The sequence below is a fragment of the Thalassophryne amazonica genome, chromosome 8 (assembly GCF_902500255.1).
Source record: "Thalassophryne amazonica chromosome 8, fThaAma1.1, whole genome shotgun sequence".
In the NCBI taxonomy this organism is placed as follows: Eukaryota; Metazoa; Chordata; class Actinopteri; order Batrachoidiformes; family Batrachoididae; genus Thalassophryne; species Thalassophryne amazonica.
Window position 1 is genome coordinate 10,134,038 of NC_047110.1, and position 16,137 is coordinate 10,150,174.

Sequence of the window (16,137 nt, forward strand, 5' to 3'; positions counted from 1 at the left end):
GCTGCTATAGACGTAGACTGCTGGGGGGTTCCCATGATGCACTGTTTCTTTCTCTTTTTGCTCTGTATGCACCACTCTGCATTTAATCATTAGTGATCGATCTCTGCTCCCCTCCACAGCATGTCTTTTTCCTGGTTCTCTCCCTCAGCCCCAACCAGTCCCAGCAGAAGACTGCCCCTCCCTGAGCCTGGTTCTGCTGGAGGTTTCTTCCTGTTAAAAGGGAGTTTTTCCTTCCCACTGTAGCCAAGTGCTTGCTCACAGGGGGTCGTTTTGACCGTTGGGGTTTTACATCATTATTGTATGGCCTTGCCTTACAATATAAAGCGCCTTGGGGCAACTGTTTGTTGTGATTTGGCGCTATATAAAAAAAAAATTGATTGATTGATTGATCAACCAAAATACTGTATGGCTTTTTTTCTGTGCGAATTAGTTTGTACATATCCTCTGAGCAATCAGGTTCCAGGGCCAAATTCATTATGGCTGTTGCTTTGGTGGAGGAGCAGGCATAATGTTTAGCTATTTCTGAATCTGGAAACATCTTCCTGAACTTGCCAGTGTGCCTACAGACATTGAATGGCACATTGTGTTCAACAACAAATGATGTGAAATACACCTCAGCTGCAGTGACCTTCTCAGTGAGACTTTGCTTTTCTGCAGAAAAGAACTGAGATATATTGGAGCAGCCTTCCCTGCGCTTAGCCTCCCTAATATGGTGTGGTCCCTAAAGAATAAAACAGATAATTAGGCCTATCATTTCTACATATTTTCTACAATTAATTTACCCTTAGCCTACATTGATCAACATATTAAATTGGGGATTTTTTTAAATGCTTAGACAGGCTGGATAGAGATAGTTAGATAGCTGGCTAGTTAGATATAAGCAGGGCTCTAAATTAACACCAGCCAACCGGCCAAATGCTGGTGAAAATTCAGTTTGGCTGGTAGAAAAGAATATTTGCTAGCCACTTTGACCCGTTAGTAAGTGTGTGTTTGGCTAGTAGATTAACATCTACTAGCCATTTTGGCTGGTGATGAAAAAAGTTAATTTAGAGCCCTGTAGGCCTATAGTAACTACATATGCATTAATACTTAAAAGAAGTCTTTAATACGTTTTGCTTAATTTTATAACAGCATTTAACCTACAGAAATAAAATGCAGGTGATCTGGCGTGTTAAACGTAGCCTACCTCGACATGTCTTTTACAATCATTGAGTCCTCCGTGGGTAATACTGAAGTCACTGTTGCATACAGTGCACCTCGCCACGGTGTCATCATTCTTCACCTTAACTAGACAGGGATATACTTTAGTATATTCTGCTGTAAAATGAGTCTTACATTTTCGTTTTTTTACTGGAGGATTCACCCTCTGCCATCTCGCAACGTGCGCTGACTTGAGTGTTAACTAGGTGACGGTCGGAGAGAGTAAACCAAAGCCCTCCCACACCGAAACGTATTGGCTTATTTTGCTGACTAAACCAATCAGCGCGCTCTCTGGCAAGCAGTCGCCCTGAACGCTCACTGAACAAATCACTCGCTTTGACAGACACGCAGGTTCCAAGCAACCTCTCTCCTCCCCCCACCCCCCCTCTCTCTCTCGTGCCTGCACTCGCATTGAAAAAAAAAAACACTCCTGCATAGTCTAAAATCCGGGATATTTCATCCGACTTGTGGGCATCCGTGAGCCACTATCAATATCAGGGAAACTCCCGGAACTTCCGGGAGACTTGGGATGTCTGCATTCATGATATGCACACTCTTAAGGCTATGAAATTGGGCTATTAGTAAAAAAAGTAGAAAAGGGGGTGTTCACAATAATAGTAGTGTGGCATTCAGTCAGTGAGTTCATCAATTTTGTGGAACAAACAGGTGTAAATCAGGTGTCCCCTATGTAAGGATGAAGCCAGCACCTGTTGAACATGCTTTTCTCTTTGAAAGCCTCAGGAAAATGGGACGTTCAAGACATGTTCAGAAGAACAGCGTAGTTTGATTAAAAGAGTGGAGGGGGGAAAACGTATACGCAGGTGCAAAAATTTATAGGCTGTTCATCTACAATGATCTCCACTGCTTTAAAATGGACAAAAAAAAAAAAAACAGAAATGCGTGGAAGAAAACGGAAAACAACCATCAAAATGGATAGAGGAATAACCAGAATGGCAAAGGCTCACCCATTGATCAGCTCCAGGATGATCAAAGACAGTCTGGAGTTACCTGTAAGTGCTGTGACAGTTAGAAGACACCTGTGTGAAGCTAATTTATTTGCAAGAATCCCCTTCAAAGTCCCTCTGTTAAATAAAAGACGTGCAGAAGAGGTTACACTTTGCCAAAGAACACATCAACTGGCCTAAAGAGAAATAGAGGAATATTTTGTGGACTGACTGGTTGGGGCTGAGTGATCGATCTCTGCTCCCCTCCACAGCATGTCTTTTTCCTGGTTCTCTCCCTCAGCCCCAACCAGTCCCAGCAGAAGACTGCCCCTCCCTGAGCCTGGTTCTGCTGGAGGTTTCTTCCTGTTAAAAGGGAGTTTTTCCTTCCCACTGTAGCCAAGTGCTTGCTCACAGGGGGTCGTTTTGACCGTTGGGGTTTTACATAATTATTGTATGGCCTTGCCTTACAATATAAAGCGCCTTGGGGCAACTGTTTGTTGTGATTTGGCGCTATATAAAAAAATTGATGGATTGATTGATTGATTGATTGATTGATTCATCTCACAACCTACCTGTGGGGCATATGCACTGATGATATTCATCATCACCCCTTCAATTTCCAACTTTACACATCACCCTGTCAGACACTCACTTAACCTCCAACACACTTTTAACATACTCTTCCTTTAAAATGACCCCAACACCATTTCTCTTCCTGTCCTCACCATGGTACAATAACTTGTACCCACCGCCGATGCTCCTGCTCTTACTTCCCTTCCACTTGGTCTCTTGCACACACAATATGTCTACCTTTCTCCTCTCCATCATATCAGCCAGCTCTCTCCCTTTACCAGTCATACTACCAACATTCAAAGTCCCCACTCTCATTTCCACCCTTCTAGTTTTCTTCTTCTCCCGCTGTTCGTGGCAACGTTTTCCTCCTCTTCTTTGTCATCTTCGCCCAGCAGTAGCCCAATTTCCACCGGCACCCTGTTGGGCAATAGCACCGGTGGCGGACGTTGTTAACCCGGGCCGCGACCGATCCGGTATGGGAATTCGATTCTGAGTCTGCATAGTTGGGTTGGCTTGTTTTACGCCGGATGCCCTTCCTGACGCAACCCTCCTCATTTATCCGGGCTTGTGACCGGCACTCAGAATGTACTGGCTGCACACCCCATGTGGCTGAGTTTTTCATAGTGTTCATCCTTGACCCAAAATACATAAGCATGCCAAACGGCAAATGCCAGTTCTGCCCAGTTTGTTTGTGATCAAAGTTATACACGCACAAATGCAGGCAGGCAGAGCTTTTTTTCTTTTCTACATTCTGCCTCAAGTAGGAGCATTTATTTTTACACACCCACAAACAGAGACAGTGGCGGAAGACATTAAATGGGCTACACCTCTCAATCATAGTAACGGCAACATGGCACTTAACTAAACTGACTAAACCAATTGAACTACAAAAACAGAAAAATGTAGTAACACTAACTACACTGTTAAACTAACAGGAACCACAATAACAACATTTAAAGCCTAAACTCCCATGGTGCATTGCATCACAATGTCCATTATTCACTTTTGTTAGCTAATATTGCTAATTTTTCCAAAGATATTAGTCCTATCAACTTTCCATTTTTGTAGCATTCATACTTGACCCAAAATACACAATCATGCCAAATGACAAATACCAGCTCTCCCCAGTTCTTCCATGACCAAAGCCATACACATGCACGCATGCATGCACACGTACGCATACGCGCGTGCGCACGCACACACACACACACACAGACCACTTGGCCATTATAATATAGATTCCAGGATGCTGCCAACTCTGCCTGAATCAGAAGAACTTTAAGTAATAAAGAATCAGCTGAGCAGGTCAGATAGGGGCTACTGGACCATTGCAACAGTGTTGAAATACAGTGAGGAAAATAAGTATTTGAACACCCTGCGATTTTGCAAGTTCTCCCACTTAGAAATCATGGAGGAGTCTGAAATTTTGATCTTAGGTGCATGTCCACTGTGAGAGACATAATCTAAAAAAAAAAAATACCAAAAAAAAAAAAATCCGGAAATCACAATGTATGATTTTTACATGAAATAAGTATTTAATCACCAGCCAACCAGTAAGAATTCTGGCTCTCACAGACCTGTTAGTTTGTCTTTAAGAAGCCCTCCTATTCTGCACTTTTTTCTGTATTAATTGCACCTGTTTGAACTCAATCAATCACATTCCAACCTGTCCACCATAGCCAAGACCAAAGCCCTGTCTAAGGACACCAGGGACAAAACTGTAGACCTGCACAAGGCTGGGATGGACTACAGGACAACAGGCAAGCAGCTTGGTAGAACACGACAACTGTTATGATTATTTATTAGAAAGTGGAAGAAACACAAGATAACTGTCAATCTCCCTCAGTTTGGGATTCCATGCAAGATCTCACTTTGTGGGGTAAGGATGATTCTGAGAAAGCTCAGAACTACACAGGAGGACCTGGTCAATGACCTGAAGAGAGGTGGGACCACAGTCACAAAGATTACATTAGTAATCTTTATCTATATCTATATCTACATCTATATATATATATATATATATATATATATATAGATAGATAGATAGATAGATAGATATATAGATAGATAGATAGATATTACATTAGTAATCTTTATATACAAGGTCTGTTAGAAAAGTATCGGACCTTTTTATTTTTTGCAAAAACCTGATGGATTTGAATCACGTGTGCTTGCATGAGCCAACCTTGAACCTTAGTGCGCATGCGTGAACTTTTTCGCGCCTGTCGATTGCGTCATTTCCTGGTAAGCAGCCTTTGTGCGGGACGTGTTGTGCGCTCGGTGGATTTTCATTCCAAGGAAAAAGACGGAACGACTGGAGCAGCGCCGAATCAAATTTTGCCAGAAACCATTCAGATGATTCAGGCGGCTTTCGGTGACGATCCTATGGGCATCACACAGATTAAGGAGCAGTACAACCGGTTTAAAGACGTCCGCACAACGGTGGAGAGCAAGCCACGCTCCGGTCGGCCATCAAAATGCTGAAATGACGAGATCATTTCCAAAGTGAACACTGTGGTGAAGCGGGACCGTCGTGTGACTATCTGAGAAATTGGGGAAGAGGTGGACATCAGCACTTTTTCGGTACATTCCACTGTGACAGAAGATTTGGCCATGAAAAGAGTGGCGGTGAAATTCATGCTACTGCTGACGGCGGCTCAAAAGCGCCTCCGTGTTGAAGTCTCACAGGACATGTTGTGACATGTCCACCTCTTCCACAATTTCTCGGATAGTCACATGACTGAAAAGTCACCGAAAGCTGTCTGAATCATCCGAATGGTTTCCACCTGGCTGTCGCCCAGTTTCTGGCAAAATTTGATGCGGCGCTGCTCCAGTCGTTCCGTCTTTTTCCTTGAAATGAAAATCCGCCGAGTGCACTGCACATGTCCCACACAAAGGCTGCTTACCAGAAGGTTCAAGGTTTGCTCATGCAAGCACACGTGATTCAAATCAATCATGTTCTTGCAAAAAATAAAAAGGTCCGATACTTTAGTAACAGACCTTGTGTGTGTGTGTGTGTATGTATATATATATATATATATATATATATATATATATATATATATATATATATATATATATACAGTTATACTAATGTATAACATTAGTATAACATTCCCATAATGGCCTTTTAAAGTTATTTACTGTTATATAAATTCTATTTAATTTGTTTCATTAATATAGCAACAAATCACAGCAAAGCTGCCTCAATGCGCTTCACACAAGTAAGGTCTAACTTTACCAACCCCCCAGAGCAAGAATGCAGCTGACAGTGGTAAGGAAAAACTCCCTCTGATAATTTGAGGAATCATCAGAGCTTACTTGTGTGAAGCTGCCTCAAGGCGCTTCAATAAGGTCTAACCCTAACCCTTAGGGGAGGTGATGGTCTAGTGGTTAAGCTTTGGGCTTGAGACCAGAGGATCCTCAGTTCAAATCCCAGCCTGACCGGAAAATCAATAAGAGCCCTTGGGCAAGGTCCTAAATCCCCTAGTTGCTGCCAGTGTGTAGTGGGCACCTTGCATGGCAGCAACCTGACATCGGGGTGAATGTGAGGCATTGATGTGTAAAGTGCTTTGAGCATCTGATGCAGATGGAAAAGTGCAATATAAATGCAGTCCATTTTGAGAAAGAAACCTCAGGCAGACCAGACTCAAAGCGGTGACCCTCTGCTTGGGCCATGCTACTGACTCACTTGACAATACAAATATATAGGAGATTTTGGGAGTCCATGCTGGTGTCCAGGACAGGAGGCTTGCAGAAGAAGACACGGGCTCCCATTTCTGGATGGAGCTGCACCTCAAACAGAGTGGGGGAAAAAAAACACAAACAGAATCGGGCAGCAGAAAAACAAATACAGTATAATTTGTCAGCATTAAGTAACAAGAAGAACAAAAAACAAACAAAAAATACTAAGGTGATCGCCGGCCACTAGCCCTAAGCTTCACTAAAAGACCCAGACTTTAGATAAAGTTGAGGCTGTGACCCACTCTGTTTACTAATAAAATGAATTTAAAAGGGTAAAATGCATAGTAACATACTATACCAGTATGCTAGCCATATGAAAGGGAAAATAAGTGCATCTTAAGTCTGGACTTGAAAGTCTCTAGAGAATATGAATGTTTTATTGAGGCAGGGAGATCATTCCACAGAACAGGGGCACGATAAGAGAAAGCTCTGTGACCTGCAGACTTTTTAATTCACTCTAGGGACACAAAGTAGTCCTGCACTCTGAGAATGCAAAGCCTGGGCCGGTACGTAGGGTTTAATTAGGTCAGCAATGTAGGGAGATGCTAGTCTGTGAATAATTTTATAGGTTAACAGCAGAACCTTAAAATCTGATCTCACAGGGACAGGAAGCCAGTGAAGAGACGCCAAAATGGGTGTAATGTCAAACTTTCTGCTTCCTGTCAAAAGTCTGGCAGCAGCCTTTTGAACCAAATGGCGAGTCAGACGTCTGTTTCCAATCAATCAGTAAACCTGTTTACATGATCAAAGCAATCAAGATCAAAGACATGGAAGAGCCACCCCTTGATCAGAAACCAGATCAGCCAGGTCATTGTTGTTTTAGCACTGCTGCTCGATCACATTTGCACCTACAGGGTGTTAATCTGTAAAATGCATGTGATCAGGCACAGTGCAGGTGCATCTCTAACATGACGTGGCAAAAAGACACTACGCCACAAGTCGAGCGCAGAGTGTTTGCTATTCACACAGTCTGTTCTGACACGCCACGTCCCAACAGCCAGGGGCTGTGAGCATGGACCGGGCCGCCGGGCCACCCGCCATCGACCGCCACCCAATCCTCTCTGCACCCGACCCCCATGGCCCCCTCTGCAGGTGGTGAACCCACAGGAGGGCGGGCCCACGTTACTCCTTCGGGCTGAGCCTGGCCGGGCCCCATGGGCTAAGGCCCGACCACCAGGCGCTCGTGCGTGAGCCCCAACCCCAGGCCTGGCTCCAGGGTGGGACCCCGGCTCCGCCATACCGGGCGACGTCTCGGTCCTTGATCTTTCACTGGTCAATACAAATATTGACCAGTGAAAAATACAAATATTGACTACGTGCCCGAGGTGGCTTGGGCATCTTTTCCAGATGCCCCCTGGACGCCTCGCTGGAGAGGTGTTCCGGGCACGTCCCATTGGGAGGAGGCCCCGGGGAAGACCCAGGACACGCTGGAAGGATTACATCTCTCGGCTGGCTTGGGAACGCCTTGGGGTTCCCCTGGAGGAGCTGGGGGAGGTGTGTGTGGATCGGGAGGTCTGGGCGGCTTTGCTTGAGCTGCTGCCCCTGCGAACCGACTCCGGATAAAGCGGAAGAAAATGGATGGATGGATGGATGGATGTTCTGACACGCCTTACATAGACAAGTGCATGACAGACAGAGAGTGCTTTAGTGGTCATTCTCATCATCTCAAACAAAAATCAAAAAATTCAACTGAACTGAAAACATCAATTGAAAATAAACTAAAGTCAGACTTAGTAAAATACAAAACATTGTCTAGATTGTATTAAGCTGTTTTCTTTTTCATTAGGTTCACAGGCAGGGAGTACCAGGACTGGTCTGGATACTTGATCCCAGACCATCACAAACTCAGGCACACTCTGACTCATTGCTCAGCTTCTCAAGTGTTGCAATCAGGATATCAGTTGATTCCACAATGATCACTGCATCATGTGCCAGCAAAGATTTCCCCACCAATAAATGCACCTACGGTTGCTGGTTTTCACAGCCCTGTGCATCACGCAGGCCATGCAAGCATTGAACACTGTAGGAGCAAGAGCATAGCCCTAAAGTTTCCCAGTTTTCACTAGGAAAATTCAAGGTTTCTGCCAATGCTCCATACTGGTACTGAATTCTATTAAGAATAATCCTTGACACCACTTTTCGCAATTCCGACAACAGTGTAATACCAGTGTAGGTGTCAAAATCCAACCCCTCATCTGCATTGTGACACCTGTGTAGTGGAAAGCTGTGCCAACCTTCAACGCCCTAAGTTTGCATCAAGCAGAAGTCATGACATTTCTTCAAAGGAGAAATTTAACACAGAAAGGCCTGGTATATCTCCAGGTGTCAAAAGGAGACCCACCGAACCGACACAGGATTTCTTGGTGTCATAAACCCCCACCCTTTCCAGGATTTAAGACTCCCCAAAGTGCATTCCTCACGGACCTGCAAATTCCTTTATCAAGAGCCCAAAACAGATGTGCCAGCTCCTCTTCCATAAAAAGAAACAGACCACAGAAAGACATATATGCCCCCAAAAGTCCTAAAAATATGTCTTTCCAACCAGATCCAAGAAAAACCATCTCACTGAAGAATTGCCATCTTGTTGATCACGGTCCAGTTTTTCTGATTAAAATCGACCCAGTGTTGACCTAATTCACATTTTGTGATGAAATCCAAAACCCAGTCCATGGAACACGAGTGACCCCTGTTGGACGAATTGGGGAAGGGCATGTGACGAACTCATGCAGATTTAAAATGTAACCACGTTTTTAAAAATTGCATTGTATTGTTGTAACAAAAAAAAGGAAAAGAAAAGAAACGTGTTACCATTTAACCTCACGCATGAAAGTGATATCTGGTATTTTTATACTCTGCTCATTGTGGAAAATTTATCTAATGTGCTTTCTTTCATACATAATTATGTTGTGTGTGCATTTCCATGGAAAAGAGTTATCCTACAGGACGTGTTTGGTTTTAAAGCGGGAATTTAGGAGCAGACGCTGATTTATATATAAAACCAGAGAAAGAAAAAAGTACAGTACCCTGAATTCTTGGGGGTGGAGCTTTTAACCTTTAAAAGCCTGCACCCCGGGAACTCATTCTCTTCTCTTTCGCCTTTTGCTCTTTGCTCATACTCTTGAGATGTTGCCTTGCTGTCATACCAGATTTATGAATCTTTGTCTGAAACTACATGCTGCTTAAAGCGTATTTCTTGTTTGTGTGTACCAACAAGAAATTACTTTTTCTTTTTTCAACAGATAACATTTGCTCAACTTTTGTAAAGTTTAAACGCGCAGGTGCATTTAACTTCCTTTTTTGATTTTTCAAATTAAAAGCTTTTTCCTTTGTCAACTCCAAATTCCCCTCGTGAACATTTTTCTCATAAAGTCAGCTATTTTTGTATTGAGTTTTGATTTGACCCGGCTTCCAAAAGATGATGATGAAAGACGAATTTATGATTTTTTTGATACAGAATAAAGACGCTCAAACCTTATTCTGACAAGCCCAGACTACACGCGCTGCAGAGATAAAACACCCGGGTCAGCTGAGACGTCAACAGCGATTTGAACCACTGCCTCAAGTCACAGCATAACAACTGAAAGCGTCCCCGGTAACCAACGAAACCGGGCGAGTTGACCGGCAGAGTCTCTTTGTCAAGGTCCCTGAAGCAGCTGTGTGACGGACAGAGCATCGACTGAAAAGGAGACTATTCCAGCATCTGACCAACGGAGACCGATCTGCCCAGCGCCTCCAAAGTAAAACCGGGCTAAGGTGTCAGATAAAAGACAGTATTTGTGTTGGGAAGGTGTCGTAGCACGGACCCACAACAGGGGGCACAAATGAACGGACAATGAGTAAGCCAAAAGGTAACAATTTAATGTTGTGATATTACACAACGAAATGTGTCTTAATCTCACAGTCAATAAACACCAGGTGAAGTGTGGGCAGGCTCGAAGATGGAAGACGCCCGACGAGAGAGAAGCCGCGTCCCACACGGCTTCCACCACCAACGGCCTGAAGAACACCGGAGCCGCCAAGTCCCGAGTCCCCAGGTGGCCTCTGTCTTCGACTGTCGACCCTGGTACTGCTGGCAGAAAGCAGAAATATGATGTGTGAGTGTGAGTCCGCACACTCAGTAATATATAGTCCAGATACCGTTAGGAGGGAGCACCTCCACCTCCAAATCACACACACTCGTGCAGCTCCTGTTTGTCCCTCTTCTGGGTCTTCACAGGATTACGGCTGCAAACAGACGTAAGTCACAGTTTAAATTCAGCAGAGAAATTACCTTGGTTCTGGTAGTCGATTTCTCGGCGGGGAGGTGGAGTTGCAGTCCGGCTTATATAGTAGTGTAGATGAGTGACAGCTGGAGTGATGAGTGACAGCTGTCACTTCCTCTGGGTCTGGCGCCCTCTCATGCTTGGAGCCCGCACTCCAAGCAGGGCGCCCTCTGGTGGTAGTGGACCAGCAGTACCTCCTCTTCAGCGGCCCACACAACAATTTGAACACCCTGCGATTTTGTAAGTTCTCCCACTTAGAAGTCGTGGAGGGATCTGAAATTTTCATCTTAGGTGCATGTCCACAGTGAGAGACATAATCTAAAAAAAAAAATCCGGAAATCACAGTGTATGAGTTTTTAAATAATTTATTTGTATGTTACTGCTGCAAATAAGTATTTGAACACCTGTGAAAATCAATGTTAATATTTGGTACTGTAGCCTTTGTTGCAATTACAGAGGTCAAATGTTTCCTATAGTTTTTCACCAGGTTTGCACACACTGCAGCAGGGATTTTGGTCCACTCCTCCATACTCCTCTAGATGTTTCAGGTTTGGAGTTTCAGCTCCCTCCAAAGATTTTCTATTGAGTTCAGGTCTGGAGACTGGCCAGGCCACTCCAGGACCTTGAAATGCTTCTTACGGAACCCCTCCTTAGTTGCCTTGGCTGTGTATTTGGGATCATTGTCATGCTGGAAGATCCAGCCATGACCCATCTTCAATGCTCTTACTGAGAGAAGGAGGTTGTTTGCCAAAATCTCGCAATACATGACCCCATCCATCCTCCCTTCAATATGGTGCAGTCATCCTGTCCCCTTTGCAGAAGAGCACCCCCAGAGTATGATGTTTCCACCCCCATGCTTCACGGTTGGGATGGTTTTCTTGGGGTTGTTCTCATCCTTTAAACATGGTAAGTGGAGTTGATTCCAAAAAGCTCTATTCTGGTCTCATCTGACCACATGACCTTCACCCATGCCTCCTCTGGATCATCCAGATGGTCACTGGTGAACTTCAAACGGGCCTGGACAAGTACTGGCTTGAGCAGGGGGACCTTGCTGCCCTGCAGGATTTTAAACCATGACAGCATCATGTGTTACTAATGTAATCTTTGTGACTGTGGTCCCAGCTCTCTTCAGGTCATTGACCAGGTCCTCCTGTGTAGTTCTGAGCTTTCTCAGAATCATTCTTACCCCACGAAGTGAGATCTTACATGGAATCCCAGACAGAGGGAGACTGACAGTCATCTTGTGTTTCTTCCACTTTCTAATAAATAATCATAACAGTTGTTGTCTTCTACCAAGCTGCTTGCCTGTTGTCCTGTAGTCCATCCCAGCCTTGTGCAGGTCTACAGTTTTCAAATCAAATCAATTTTATTTATATAACGCCAAATCACAACAAACAGTTGCCCCAAGGTGCTTTATATTGTCAGGCAAAGCCATACAATAATTACGGAAAAACCCCAACGGTCAAAACAACCCCCTGTGAGCAAGCACTTGGCGACAGTGGGAAGGAAAAACTCCCTTTTAACAGGAAGAAACCTCCAGCAGAACCAGGCTCAGGGAGGGGCAGTCTTCTGCTGGGACTGGTTGGGGCTGAGGGAGAGAACCAGGAAAAAGACATGCTGTGGAGGGGAGCAGAGATCAGTCACTAATGATTAAATGCACAGTGGTGCATACAGAGCAAAAAGAGAAAGAAACACTCAGTGCATCATGGGAGCCCCCCAGCAGTCTAAGTCTATAGCAGCATAACAAAGGGATGGTTCAGGGTCACCTGATCCAGCCCTAACTATAAGCTTTAGCAAAAAGGAAAGTTTTAAGCCTAATCTTAAAAGTAGAGAGGGTGTCTGTCTCCCTGATCTGAATTGGGAGCTAGTTCCACAGGAGAGGAGCCTGAAAGCAGAAGGCTCTGCCTCCCATTCTACTCTTACAAACCCTAGGAACTACAAGTAAGCCTGCAGTCTGAGAGCAAAGCGCTCTATTGGGGTGATATGGTACTATGAGGTCCCTAAGATAAGATGGGACCTGATTATTCAAAACCTTATAAGTAAGAATAAGAATTTTAAATTCTATTCTAGAATTAACAGGAAGCCAATGAAGAGAGGCCAATATGGGTGAGATATGCTCTCTCCTTCTAGTCCCTGTCAGTACTATAGCTGCAGCATTTTGAATTAACTGAAGGCTTTTCAGGGAACTTTTAGGACAACCTGATAATAATGAATTACAATAGTCCAGCCTAGAGGAAATAAATGCATGAATTAGTTTTTCAGCATCACTCTGAGACAAGACCTTTCTAATTTTAGAGATATTGCGCAAATGCAAAAAAGCAGTCCTACATATTTGATTAATATGCGCATTGAATGACATATCCTGATCAAAAATGACTCCAAGATTTCTCACAGTATTACTAGAGGTCAGGGTATTGCCATCCAGAGTAAGGATCTGGTTAGACACCATGTTTCTAAGATTTGTGGGGCCAAGTACAATAACTTCAGTTTTATCTGAGTTTAAAAGCAGGAAATTAGAGGTCATCCATGTCTTTGTCTGTAAGACAATCCTGCAGTTTAGCTAATTGGTGTGTGTCCTCTGGCTTCATGGATAGATAAAGCTGGGTATCATCTGCGTAACAATGAAAATTTAAGCAATGCTGTCTAATAATACTGCCTAAGGGAAACATGTATAAAGTGAATAAAATTGGTCCTAGCACAAAACCTTGTGGAACTCCATAATCAACCTTAGTCTGTGAAGAAGATTCCCCATTTACATGAACAAATTGTAATCTATTAGATAAATATGATTCAAACCACCGCAGCGCAGTGCCTTTAATACCTATGGCATGCTCTAATCTCTGTAATAAAATTTTATGGTCAACAGTATCAAAAGCAGCACTGAGGTCTAATAGAACAGCACAGAGATGAGTCCACTGTCTGAGGCCATAAGAAGATCATTTGTAACCTTCACTAATGCTGTTTCTGTACTATGATGAATTCTAAAACCTGACTGAAACTCTTCAAATAGACCATTCCTCTGCAGATGATCAGTTAGCTGTTTTACAACTACCCTTTCAAGAATTTTTGAGAGAAACGGAAGGTTGGAGATTGGCCTATAATTAGCTAAGATAGCTGGGTCAAGTGATGGCTTTTTAAGTAAAGGTTTAATTACTGCCACCTTAAAAGCCTGTGGTACATAGCCAACTAATAAAGATAGATTGATCATATTTAAGATCGAAGCATTAATTAATGGTAGGGCTTCCTTGAGCAGTCTGGTAGGAATGGGGTCTAATAGACATGTTGATGGTTTGGAGGAAGTAACTAATCAAAATAACTCAGAACAATTGGAGAGAAAGAGTCTAACCAAATACCGGCATCACTGAAAGCAGCCAAAGATAATGATATGTCTTTGGGATGGTTATGAGTAATTTTTTCTCTAATAGTTAAAATTTTATTAGCAAAGAAAGTCATCAAGTCATTACTCGTTAAAGTTAAAGGAATACTTGGCTCAATAGAGCTCTGACTCTTTGTCAGCCTGGCTACAGTGCTGAAAAGAAACCTGGGGTTGTTCTTATTTTCTTCAATTAGTAATGAGTAGTAAGATGTCCTAGCTTTACGGAGGGCTTTTTTATAGAGCAACAGACTCTTTTTCCAGGCTAAGTGAAGATCTTCTAAATTAGTGAGATGCCATTTCCTCTCCAACTTACGGGTTATCTGCTTTAAGCTGCGAGTTTGTGAGTTATACCACGGAGTCAGGCACTTCTGATTTAAGGCTCTCTTTTTCAGAGGAGTTACAGCATCCAAAGTTGTTTTCAATGAGGATGTAAAACTATTGACGAGATACTCTATCTCACTCACAGAGTTTAGGTATCTACTCTGCACTGTGTTGGTATATGGCATTAGAGAACATAAAGAAGGAATCATATCCTTAAACCTAGTTACAGCACTTTCTGAAAGACTTCTACTGTAATGAAACTTATTCCCCACTGCTGGGTAGTCCATCAGAGTAAATGTAAACGTTATTAAGAAATGATCAGAAGGGAGTTTTCAGGGAATACTGTTAAGTCTTCAATTTCCATACCATAAGTCAGAACAAGATCTAAGATATGATTAAAGTAGTGGGTGGACTCATTTACATTTTGAGCAAAGCCAATTGAGTCTAACAATAGATTAAATGCAGTGTTGAGGCTGTCATTCTCAGCATCTGTGTGGATGTTAAAATCGCCCACTATAATTATCTTATCTGAGCTAAGCACTAAGTCAGACAAAAGGTCTGAAAATTCACAGAGAAACTCACAGTAACGACCAGGTGGACGATAGATAATAACAAATAAAACTGGTTTTTGGGACTTCCAATTTGGATGGACAAGACTAACAGTCAAGCTTTCAAATTAATTAAAGCTCTGTCTGGGTTTTGGATTAATTAATAAACTGGAATGGAAGATTGCTGCTCGGCCCGTGCTACAAGCATTCTGACAGTTAGTGTGACTCGGGGGTGTTGACTCATTTAAACTAACATATTCATCCTGCTGTAACCAGGTTTCTGTAAGGCAGAATAGATCAATATGTTGATCATGCTGTGTGGGCCGCCTGAAGAAGAGGTACTGCTGGCCCACCACCACCAGATGGCGCCCTGCCTGGAGTGCGGGCTGCCGCCACGGACACAGCCGGGGGTGACAGCTGTCACTCATCATCTCATGACAGCTGTCACCCATAAACACTTCATCATGCTACTCCATAAAACCCGGACGTCATCTCCACCTCGTTGCCGAGATATCTTCGACCTGTGAAGGTAACTTTCTCAGCCGTTGTTTTTGTCTTTTCAGACAGTGTTTGCTTCTGTGTCGTTTGCAGTCAGTTCTGTGAGTACTCGCAGCTGGAAGCTGAGTGTGTGATACATGGAGAGCTGACGTCTTCGCTCCCCACGCCAAACTATTGATAAGTACTAACTACTACTGCACGTACCAGTTTTCTGGATTTGAGGTGGAGGTGGAATCTCCACATTTGTCGTTACTGGGTGTTCACACACCCAAATCTGATTGTCTCTGCTCCTCGCCAGCAGTACCAGATCCGACATTCGGAGACGGTGGCCACCTGGGGACTCGGGCCTTGGCGGCTCCAGTATTCTCCAGGTTCAGTGGCGGAGGAAATCGTGTGGTTCCGGTTCTTCTCAGGACAGACCTCTTCTATCCTCGAGCCTGCCCACACATCACCTTAGTGATTGACTGTTTGCAAAATTTTACATTCCTCTGTATTGTGGTTGTGCTCATTCACGACAGTAAAGTGTTCATATTCGACTCTTTCATTGTCCGTTCATTTACGCCCTGTGTTGTGGGTCCGTGTCACTACACTTTCCCAACAGGATATCTCGGCCAATGTCATGGATCCCGAGGGGCGTCACCCATCTGTTGAACAGCCAATGGAAGAGCAGG

The 16,137-nt window shown here is 43.7% G+C and overlaps 1 long non-coding RNA gene across 1 annotated transcript in view; it reads left to right on the top strand.

The window, feature by feature from the left end:
• Positions 1–15,680, top strand: part of LOC117515021 — a 31,524-nt gene extending 15,844 nt beyond the window's left edge. Inside the window, exon 3 of the long non-coding RNA XR_004561996.1 lies at positions 15,560–15,680. This is a non-coding gene — a long non-coding RNA (uncharacterized LOC117515021). The remainder of the gene's footprint in view (positions 1–15,559) is intronic.
• Positions 15,681–16,137: the final 457 nt, after the last annotated feature.